Source organism: Bombina bombina, chromosome 8, assembly GCF_027579735.1.
Source record: "Bombina bombina isolate aBomBom1 chromosome 8, aBomBom1.pri, whole genome shotgun sequence".
NCBI lineage: Eukaryota > Metazoa > Chordata > Amphibia > Anura > Bombinatoridae > Bombina > Bombina bombina.
Genome location: NC_069506.1, coordinates 228,095,589 through 228,107,738, shown reverse-complemented (window position 1 = coordinate 228,107,738; position 12,150 = coordinate 228,095,589). Strand labels below are relative to the sequence as shown.

Here is a 12,150-nt window from a genome sequence, read left to right as displayed (position 1 = left end):
TATGATGGAGCTGTGCTGGACGCTCTCCATGAAATACATCAATAGACATATTCCAGCTTATCCTACAGTGCTCACTGGGGAGAAGGGAGGCACAGCTGAAATATACCAGCAGACAAGCTAATAGATTGCTGGAAACCCACCAAACGGTGTGTTCAGCTTAATTTAATAATGTAACAATGTCCATATGCTCTAACAGTATGTGTGGCACAGCACAAAGAGTGCATACATGATATATGAATGAAGAGGTGTGTATATAACATAGCAAATAAATATCCATATTCATAATGCAACACAAATACATATGTATGTGGTATAATAGAACACATGTAGGTCTGAATATACAGGAAGGCAATCCTTGTCTACATTCACTATAGTGTTTTAACACCTGTGCTGCCTTGCAGATCCTCCACTCACCTGGAAAATGAGCTGTGCAAGTGCTGTAGGTGCATGCAAGCCACAGAGGAGAAGCATATTCCTTGGTATAAACGTGAGGAGGTGGTTAGAGCTGGTGAGAGTCTGGTTGTTACACCACCCACACTGTATTCTACACCTCCACAAGTCAACCTGATGCTCACCAGCCTCTAACCATCCCAACACCTGCAAACACTCTCCTTCTGAAACACAAATACACCTGCGGCACACCTGATGCTCACCAGCCTCTAACCATCCCAACACCAGCAAACACTCTCCTTCTGAAACACAAATACACCTGCGGCACACCTGATGCTCACCAGCCTCTAACCATCCCAACACCAGCAAACACTCTCCTTCTGAAACACAAATACACCTGCGGCACACCTGATGCTCACCAGCCTCTAACCATCCCAACACCAGCAAACACTCTCCTTCTGAAACACAAATACACCTGCGGCACACCTGATGCTCACCAGCCTCTAAGGAGGATAGGTGAGAATTGGCGCTTATATCAACCCTAATGCCAAGTATAGAAGGGTCTCTCTCTAAGAACCCTGAGGAGAATAGTAGAATAATTTAAGCGGAAATACTGGCGCTGAAAGCAGGGTAGTACACAAATACAATATACGGGTAACCTAAAAGGGTCTACCTTAGCAGAAATATAATCGTTATAAAAGTTAATAAATGGTAATAGCCTAATATATATCTTAGAAAATATATTTAATAGTGTAAAATTACAATACAATCAAGATTAAAATCAGTGTTAATAAAATCAGTACATATATACTAAAAAGTAATTAATGGGACCCTTTAAATTAGTTTGAAAAAACATACAGAAAGGTGAAAGATTAACCACAAATCTATCTATCTATCTATCTATCTATCTATCTATCTATCTATCTATATATATATATATATATATATATATATATATACTGTGATTCAGGATAGAAGAAAACTATACTCAAATAAATATAAGTATAAAGAGGGCAGAGATATTCAAACAGTATAAATAAAAACAAATAGCAATACAAACAGACTTAATAACTGGACGTCCAGCGTAAAAACCAGGGGTTAAAACAGTAATAATCTGGGGTTAAAACAGTATTAACCTGAAAGTGCACTATAGTGAACAAAAACACTCGTGACTAGATGATCATACTAATAGCATTGGATCAAGCTAATGGGTGAGTGAGGTACCTTGCGCTAATCTGTGGAGCACAGATTGAATATTGTTCGTCCTGTAGGTGGGTGATCCTCTGGAGGTGGGTGTGTACTCCTAGCGTAGTCCACTTACATCACCCTTTCTGAAAATGTCCAGCTGATTTCGGGAGGAACAGAATGTAAACGATATCTGGGGTAATAGCAATCCTTTAGATGATGGTAGATAGTAACTTCAAGGCACTCTTATTCTGTGGTGCTTAGTGCAGGTACTAGATCATCTGGCAGTATATTCAATTTGTAGACTGGTGCGCTCCCTCAGAGGGCTGTATTCAAATTCACAGGCCTTGGGGGTAGTGAGCCAGGCGTTGGTAGTTGTCCTGTGTGCTTTTTCAACACAATAGCGATCCTTTCGGCGGCTGTATCAAGTTCACAAGCCTTAAAAGAGTTCAGCTTAGCAGTAGTTCTTCTTGTAGGAAATGAGACACAGTCATCAACCGGTTTCTCCCCTCACTTGGGGCTTTTTCAAGATGTGTTCTCATTGCTGGCAGGTATTCCTTTATAGGGCTATCCTGCATCCTTATTGGTTAGTTCAAAGGGGTGTGTGATCCCAGTTAAGGTGGAAATTGAGTTATATCCCTTAAACTTTTAAGGAGGTATCTTATTGTCTCTTGTAGTTTTTTGGAAATGTCCCGTTGTTAATTTTAGTTTAACAACTAGTATACTAAAAGTACATATTGCTCCGGAAAGATATATATAGATTTGTGGTTAATCTTTCCCCTTTCTGTATGTTTTTTCAAACTAATTTAAAGGGCCCCATTAATTACTTTTTAGTATATATGTACTGATTTTATTAACACTGATTTTAATCTTGATTGTATTGTAATTTTACACTATTAAATATATTTTCTAAGATATATATTAGGCTATTACCATTTATTAACTTTTATAACGATTATATTTCTGCTAAGGTTGACCCTTTTAGGTTACCCGTATATTGTATTTGTGTACTACCCTGCTTTCAGCGCCAGTATTTCCGCTTAAATTATTCTACTATCCTCCTCAGGGTGCTTAGAGAGAGACCCTTCTATACTTGGCATTAGGGTTGATATAAGCGCCAATTCTCACCTATCCTCCTTACACTATCTTTATCTCTCTTTTCGAATTTGGCTGCTCTATCATACACTACTTTTAGAATATCTCTAAATTATAGAATGGACCTCTTCACTACTAGGAACAACATCCTTTTAGAACTAGATAAAGAGGATTCAAATATAGAAATAGAAAACATACAAGGAACTCTTACTAGTACTAAAGAGCTAATGAGTGAACTAGAGAAAATAACGATTAAAGAATTAAAGAAGAACAAAAAACAGAATTGAACTATTTAGATAAATATATAACACTAAATATGGTTCCAAGAGGCCTAAGGTTGGAAAAAAACTGTACCTTTGAATTAAGTGAGACATTACAAGAAGAATGGTTCACAGCTTTAGAAAAGGCATCCTTCACCCTAATTGATATCATCAAAAAAGCAAGAACACTAAGTCTAGAAACCATAAACAAAAGAATAATGGAAATACAAGAAATTCTTGAAAATAGAAAAGATACAGATATTTTTAAAGAAAGACAAGCAGAAATAATTAGAACATTACAATCAACTAATACAGAGTTACAAAAAATTAAAAAGAAAAAAATGCAGAGAGACAAAAATGACTACACATTACATATAGAAGACTCTAATAACACAAGCGACAGAGATACTTACAAAACAGAGCACACAAATCCCTCTAATTATAATAAACCAATTATTCAAACAAATAATACTAGACATTATTCCTTTAGGAAACCTATTAGTCATAGACAACATGAGGATTTCACACCTAGAAAAACTAACAACTACCAACATAAAAATGAGTACAAACCTAGAAACCCACAGAATATTGAAGATTCCTATAGGGAACCTGAGTACTATAATAACCAACATAGATGGCATAATATACCGCCAACTAGACAAGAATATACTCATGCACGCTTTAGAGAATATCCACTGTCAGATAGAGAATATAGACCATACTCTACTAGAAACCCTCCCCCCTATAGTTGGAGAGAGGATAGATATAGAAATGAAGCCCCCTCAGGAAGAACAGACTACCCTCAATACAAAAGAGAAGAAATGAAATGGAGAATACCACTCAGAAATAGGTTTCAACCACTTACACAAAAGTCTGAAAAGGACAACACCATAGATAGAAAAGAAATGAACCAAGGGGCACATTTTTTAGGGGTCAGTCCAAGAGCAGAAACATCAAGAGGGCATATAGTAGAAAAAGTACAATTAGCCCCCCTCATGAATCAAAGAAAAAGAGCTCTAGAGGAAAGAGAGGAGGAAGGGGCAGAAACAATAAAGAAACCAAGGGACAGACAAGAGCAATGGTAGACCCTGATACCTCAGGAATATTTAATCTAAGCAAAACAAGTCTAAGTAATGAAGAATCAAAAGTTCTAAGCCTAGGTTTATCCTTTGCACCTACGTCTAAACTCAATAAATTCAAAACACATATTAATGTATCACAGTTCATAAGAAAACTCACACTCAAGAGGTATTTTATTAAAAATCCAATTGAACAATACACATCCAGACAATACACTGAAGACCCCAAATTTGTTCATACAGATTTAAAACCAAAGTCCAAGTTTTACCCCACTCAAGAGAAAGGGAAGAACGTAGAATTATTTGAAAAGCTAGTACAAAGAGACATAGAAAAGTATGAGCCAAATAAAAATAAAAAACGCCTTTTTAATTTGAAAAAATCTGAAAATGATGCCCTCAAAAGACTGAAAGAGAACAAAGACATCATAATTAAGCCAGCCGATAAAGGGGGTGGAGTAGTGATTATGGACAGGGACTACTACCTAGTAGAAGCAGAAAGACTATTGAAGGATGAAACCACCTATAAAGAGTTAAAAAGAGACCCCACTAGAGCTGACCATCTAATTTGAAACTACTTCTAGATACTGCTAAAAATAAAGGTATACTGAACTCTAAAGAATACAGTTTCCTATACCCCGAAATTCCTAGAATTCCCATTTTTTATTTTTTACCAAAGATTCATAAAGATTTAAAAAATCCACCAGGTCGCCCGATTATTTCAGGGATAAATTCACTCACTACCAACTTGTCCCAATACATAGATAGATTCCTTCAAAAATATGTCAAACAATTACCCTCATATTTGAAAGATTCAACACAAGTGCTACAACTTCTAGATAACTTGAAAATTGGCGGTGAAATCATTTTAGCTACATGTGACGTGACATCTTTATACACTAATATCGCACATGATCTAGGTGTTAAAGCAGTTACAAAGTTTCTAAAGAAAGATGAAACTATATCCAAAGAACAAAGAGAATTCCTATTAGACAGCATCAGATTCATTCTTGAAAACAATACATTTTCTTTTAATCAAAAGATGTATCTACAGATTAAAGGTACCGCTATGGGCACCAGATTTGCACCAAGCTATGCCAATCTTTTTATGGGGGATTGGGAGTCCGAATTTTTGGGAACCAATAGCTTGGTGCAGTATCTGGTGACCTATAAGCGGTACATTGACGACATTCTGATTATCTGGAAAGGTAATGAAGAAACACTATTAGAACTTTTCTCCTCCATGAACCAAAATGACAGGGGATTACAGTTCACTTACGAAATAAATAAACATACAATTTTGTTTCTAGATCTGGACATTGAAACCAACAATGACCAATTTAATACCAAAACTTTCTTTAAGAAAATAGATTCCAACAACTTTATTCATGCTACAAGCTGCCATCTTTCAAAGTGGAAAGAAAATATACCCAAAGCACAATTTCTGCGGATTAGAAAAAACTGCACTAACCTAATAGACTACGAAGAACAGTCTAAAATTCTAATAAAGAAATTTAATGACAAAGGGTATGATGATATAACAATTCAGGATAATTTCAATAAAATAAAAGACATAGATAGAAAAGATTTACTTAAATATAAAAGACATGAAGATCCTATAGGCATAAAAGAAACGGAGGATATATCTGTCACTTTCATTACAAACTATAATGGGGACCATAAGACTATCAAACGTATTATTAAAAAACATTGGCACCTAATTAGAGAGGATCCAATTATTGGAGATAAAATCTCTATTAACCCGAGATTTATATATAAAAATCAAAGAACCTAAAGAGCACATTGGCCCCCAGCGAGTTTAAAACAAATAATCAGTCCAAAAAACATGACCTACTAGGGAACATAGTCAAAGGCTTCTTTCCCTGCCATTGCTGCAGATCCTGCCACTACACAAATAAAACCAAAGAATATACGTCAACTCAGACAGGAATAACCTACCATATAAATGACACTATCAGATGTACAGATAAAGGAATCATATACCTCATACAGTGTAGTTATAATATGCAATATTTAGGAGAGACCTCTAGAACACTCCGCGAAAGAATTAGAGAACACCTTTGTATCATAGAAAAAGGCAACAAGGAAACACACCTATACAGACACTTTAGAGAGGTCCATAATAACCGACTTAAAGACTTTAAATTCTGGGGGATTTCGAAAGTCAAACCAGAATGGAGAGGTGGGAATTTTGAAACAAAGCTCCTAAAAAAGGAAGCCGAACTGATATATACCATGAAAACACTGCACCCATTAGGCTTAAACTCAGAACTTGATGTAGCGCCTTTTATGTTTGACTAAATCTTCCCCTAAGGGTCTCTATTAGATATGCTTTTTAAAAACAATCGGAACCTCCTTTCATTATTTGCCCAAGTATGCAACCACCAAATGCAAAACTTTGGAATAGTCTGTCTACATTTTTGTATGTCATATACACATATGTGTTTAACTTTTACCTATGTGTTTAATTTTACCCCTAATACACTAAGAAGCGTTTTTTCATAACTAACTTCCGTTTGCAAGTACCAAATGTAAAACTTTGGAATAGTCTGTCCATGTCATATACACATATGTGTTTAACTTTTACCTATGTGTTTAACTTTTACCTATGTGTTTAACTTTACCCCTAATACACTAAGAACCGTTTTTTTCATAATTAACTTCCATTTGCAAGTACCAAAATTAAGATTTTATAATATTTATCAAAAAGAGAACAAATATCGACATATGTGTTTAACCTTTAACTATGTGTTTAATCATACTATCATCCCCCAAACAATACTGACTCTTGATCAGATAAGTATGCCCCAATATGCAACCACCAAACGTGAAATATCTAGAATGTCTGTCTATTTTCTGTATCATATACACATATGGGAAAAATTCTTTACCTATGTGTTTAACTTTAACTCTAAGACAATGAGAACCCTCAGTTCTCTCTTTTTGTCCCTAATGTACTTCTGTTTGTAACTATCAAATGTAAAACTCTGTAAAAACTTTATATTCCCTGTACAATACTGACATATGTCTTTTACCTCTACCTATGTGTTTAATCAAATTGAGGACTCCAAAAAATACTAACTCTTGAACAGACTTTACTCATAATTTAAGTCTATTTCACTTGACACCATGGATGTGACCATATTACACGTATGGTTGTTCCTTTCCGGAGCAATATGTACTTTTAGTATACTAGTTGTTAAACTAAAATTAAGAACGGGACATTTCCAAAAAACTACAAGAGACAATAAGATACCTCCTTAAAAGTTTAAGGGATATAACTCAATTTCCACCTTAACTGGGATCACACACCCCTTTGAACTAACCAATAAGGATGCAAGATAGCCCTATAAAGGAATACCTGCCAGCAATGAGAACACATCTTGAAAAAGCCCCAAGTGAGGGGAGAAACCGGTTGATGACTGTGTCTCATTTCCTACAAGAAGAACTACTGCTAAGCTGAACTCCTTTAAGGCTTGTGAACTTGATACAGCCGCCGAAAGGATCGCTATTGTGTTGAAAAAGCACACAGGACAACTACCAACGCCTGGCTCACTACCCCCAAGGCCTGTGAATTTGAATACAGCCCTCTGAGGGAGCGCACCAGTCTACAAATTGAATATACTGCCAGATGATCTAGTACCTGCACTAAGCACCACAGAATAAGAGTGCCTTGAAGTTACTATCTACCATCATCTAAAGGATTGCTATTACCCCAGAGATCGTTTACATTCTGTTCCTCCCGAAATCAGCTGGACATTTTCAGAAAGGGTGATGTAAGTGGACTACGCTAGGAGTACACACCCACCTCCAGGACAAACAATATTCAATCTGTGCTCCACAGATTAGCGCAAGGTACCTCACTCGCCCATTAGCTTGATCCAATGCTATTAGTATGATCATCTAGTCACGAGTGTTTTTGTTCACTATAGTGCACTTTCAGGTTAATACTGTTTTAACCCCAGATTATTACTGTTTTAACCCCTGGTTTTTACGCTGGACGTCCAGTTATTAAGTCTGTTTGTATTGCTATTTGTTTTTATTTATACTGTTTGAATATCTCTGCCCTCCTTATACTTATATTTATTTGAGTATAGTTTTCTTCTATCCTCAATCACAGTATATATATATATATATATATATATATATATATATATATATATATATATAGATTTGTGGTTAATCTTTCCCCTTTCTGTATGTTTTTTCAAACTAATTTAAAGGGCCCCATTAATTACTTTTTAGTATATATGTACTGATTTTATTAACACTGATTTTAATCTTGATTGTATTGTAATTTTTCACTATTAAATATATTTTCTAAGATATATATTAGGCTATTACCATTTATTAACTTTTATAACAATTATATTTCTGCTAAGGTAGACCCTTTTAGGTTACCCGTATATTGTATTTGTGTACTACCCTGCTTTCAGCGCCAGTATTTCCGCTTAAATTATTCTGCTCACCAGCCTCTAACCATCCCAACACCTGCAAACACTCTCCTTCTGAAACACAAATACACCTGCAGCACACCTGATGCTCACCAGCCTCTAACCATCCCAACACCAGCAAACACTCTCCTTCTGAAATACAAATACACTTGCAGCACACCTGGGGGTCGATCCGATAAAAATCGTCGCCCGCAAAAGCCGGCGACGCCAATAATTGCGCGGATTTGGTATCCTATATACGGCGTAAGCTAGAAGTTACGCGCGTATATTTCTGCCGTTGCCCGCAGTTTTTTGGGCCATAGGCAGGTATACCAAACCCGCGCAGTTTGGTATCCAATATGCAGCGTAAGGACTTACGTGGCGAAAATGGAGAAAACTTACTCCATTTTCACCTCGCCACAAAAAGCAGCCGTAAGAAGCCTTACGCTGACTATTGGAGCCCCGTAACTCCCTAAACTAACTAGAAAATAAACCTAACACCTAACGCATGCGCAATGTCTATCTTCCTGTCAACCGCGATCCCCCCCCCCCGAAATCCCTAATAAAGTTATTACCCCCTAAACCACCGCTCCCGGACCCCGCCGCCATCTACATAAACTAACCCCCTACTGTGAGCCTCTAAAACCGCCGCCATCTACCTTATCTATCCCCTAATCTGACCCCTTACACCGCCGCCACCTATATAAAAATTATTAACCTCTAATCTAATCCCCCTATACCGCCGCCAGCTATATTAATATTATTAACCCCTAATGTAAGCCCCTTACACCGCCGCCATCTCTATTAAAATGATTAACCCCTAATTTAATCTACCTACCCCGCCGCCAGCTATATTATCTATATTAACCCTAAGTATATTATAGTTAATATAGTTATTACATTATATATATTAACTATATTAACCCTAATTATATTAGGGTTAATATAGTTACTATAGTATTTATATTAACTATATTAACTCTATCTAACACTAACACCCCTAACTATATTTATATTAAATTAATCTAATTAATTTATAAACTAAAATATTCCTATTTAAATCTAAATACTTACCTATAAAATAAACCCTAAGATAGCTACAATATAATTAATAATTACATTGTAGCTATGTTAGGGTTAATATTTATTTTACATGTAAATTGTTAATTATTTTAACTAGGTATAATAGATATTAAATAGTTATTAACTATTTAATATCTACCTAGTTAAAATAATTACCCAATTACCTGTAAAATAAATCCTAACCTAAGTTATAAATACACCTACACTATCAATAAATTAAATAAAGTACAAACATCTATCTAAAAATACTATTAAATTAACTAAACTAAATTACAAAAAAAAACAAACACTAAATTACAAAAAATAAAAAAAAGATTACAAGATTTTTAAGCTAATTACACCTATTCTAATTCCCCTAATAAAATAATAAACCCCCAAAATAAAAAAAATTCCCTGCCCTATTCTAAATTAAACATATTTCAAAGCTCTTTACCTTACCAGCCCTTAAAAGGGCCTTTTGTGGGGCATGCCCCAAAGAATTCAGCTCTTTTGCATTCAACAAATACAATCCCCCCCCCCCATTACAACCCACCACCCACATACCCCTATTCTAAACCCACCCAAACCCCCCTTAAAAAAGCCTAACACTACCCCCCTGAAGATCTCCCTACCTTGTCTTCACCACACCGGGCCGAACTCCTGATCCGATCCGGGCGATGTCGTCCTCCAAGCGGCAAAGAAGAATTCTTCCTCCGGCGATGTCATCCTCCAAGCGGCAAAGAAGAATTCTTCCCTCCGGCGACGTCTTCCTCCAAGCGGCAGCAAAGTCTTCATTCTTCCGGCGGCATCTTCAATCTTCTTTCTTCGCTCCGCCGCCGCGGAGCATCCATCCCGGCCGACTGCTAAACTTGGAATGAGGTACCTTTAAATGACGTCATCCAAGATGGCGTCCGCCGAATTCCGATTGGCTGATAGGATTCTATCAGCCAATCGGAATTAAGTTAAAAAAATCTGATTGGCTGATTGAATCAGCCAATCAGATTCAAGTTCAATCCGATTGGCTGATCTAATCAGCCAATCAGATTGAGCTCGCATTCTATTGGCTGATCGGAACAGCCAATAGAATGCGAGCTCAATCTGATTGGCTGATTGGATCAGCCAATCGGATTGAACTTGAATCTGATTGGCTGATTCAATCAGCCAATCAGATTTTTTTAACTTAATTCCGATTGGCTGATAGAATCCTATCAGCCAATCGGAATTCGGCGGACGCCATCTTGGATGACGTCATTTAAAGGTACCTCATTCCAAGTTTAGCAGTCGGCCGGGATGGATGCTCCGCGGCGGCGGAGCGAAGAAAGAAGATTGAAGATGCCGCCGGAAGAATGAAGACTTTGCTGCCGCTTAGAGGAAGACGTCGCCGGAGGAAGAATTCTTCTTTGCCGCTTGGAGGATGACATCGCCGGAGGAAGAATTCTTCTTTGCCGCTTGGAGGACGACATCGCCCGGATCGGATCAGGAGTTCGGCCCGGTGTGGTGAAGACAAGGTAGGGAGATCTTCAGGGGGGTAGTGTTAGGCTTTTTTAAGGGGGGTTTGGGTGGGTTTAGAATAGGGGTATGTGGGTGGTGGGTTGTAATGGGGGGGGATTGTATTTGTTGAATGCAAAAGAGCTGAATTCTTTGGGGCATGCCCCACAAAAGGCCCTTTTAAGGGCTGGTAAGGTAAAGAGCTTTGAAATATGTTTAATTTAGAATAGGGCAGGGAATTTTTTTTATTTTGGGGGTTTATTATTTTATTAGGGGAATTAGAATAGGTGTAATTAGCTTAAAAATCTTGTAATCTTTTTTTTATTTTTTGTAATTTAGTGTTTGTTTTTTTTTGTAATTTAGTTTAGTTAATTTAATTGTATTTTTAGATAGATGTTTGTACTTTAATTTATTGATAGTGTAGGTGTATTTATAACTTAGGTTAGGATTTATTTTACAGGTAATTGGGTAATTATTTTAACTAGGTAGATATTAAATAGTTAATAACTATTTAATATCTATTATACCTAGTTAAAATAATTAACAATTTACCTGTAAAATAAATATTAACCCTAACATAGCTACAATGTAATTATTAATTATATTGTAGCTATCTTAGGGTTTATTTTATAGGTAAGTATTTAGATTTAAATAGGAATATTTTAGTTTATAAATTAATTAGATTAATTTAATATAAATTTAGTTAGGGTTAGATAGAGTTAATATAGTTAATATAAATACTATAGTAACTATATTAACCCTAATATAATTAGGGTTAATATAGTTAATATATATAATGTAATACCTATATTAACTATAATATACTTAGGGTTAATATAGATAATATAGCTGGCGGCGGGGTAGGTAGATTAAATTAGGGGTTAATCATTTTAATAGAGATGGCGGCGGTGTAAGGGGCTTACATTAGGGGTTAATAATTTTAATATAGATGGCGGCGGTGTTAGGGGCTCACTTTAGGGGGTTATAGATATAATATAGCTGGCGGCGGGGTACGGGAGCGGCGGTTTAGGGGTTAATAACTTTATTAGGTTGCGGCGGGGTAAAGGAGCGGCGGTTTAGGGGTTAATAGCTTTTTTATTGTTAGGCTAGTGAGGGGGGATAGCGGATAGAGGGTTAGAC

The 12,150-nt window shown here is 36.4% G+C and overlaps 1 protein-coding gene across 1 annotated transcript in view; it reads right to left on the bottom strand.

The window, feature by feature from the left end:
* The window catches only part of CADM4 (cell adhesion molecule 4), a 512,369-nt gene that overhangs the window by 16,481 nt on the left and 483,738 nt on the right, over positions 1–12,150 (bottom strand). The window lies entirely within an intron of this gene.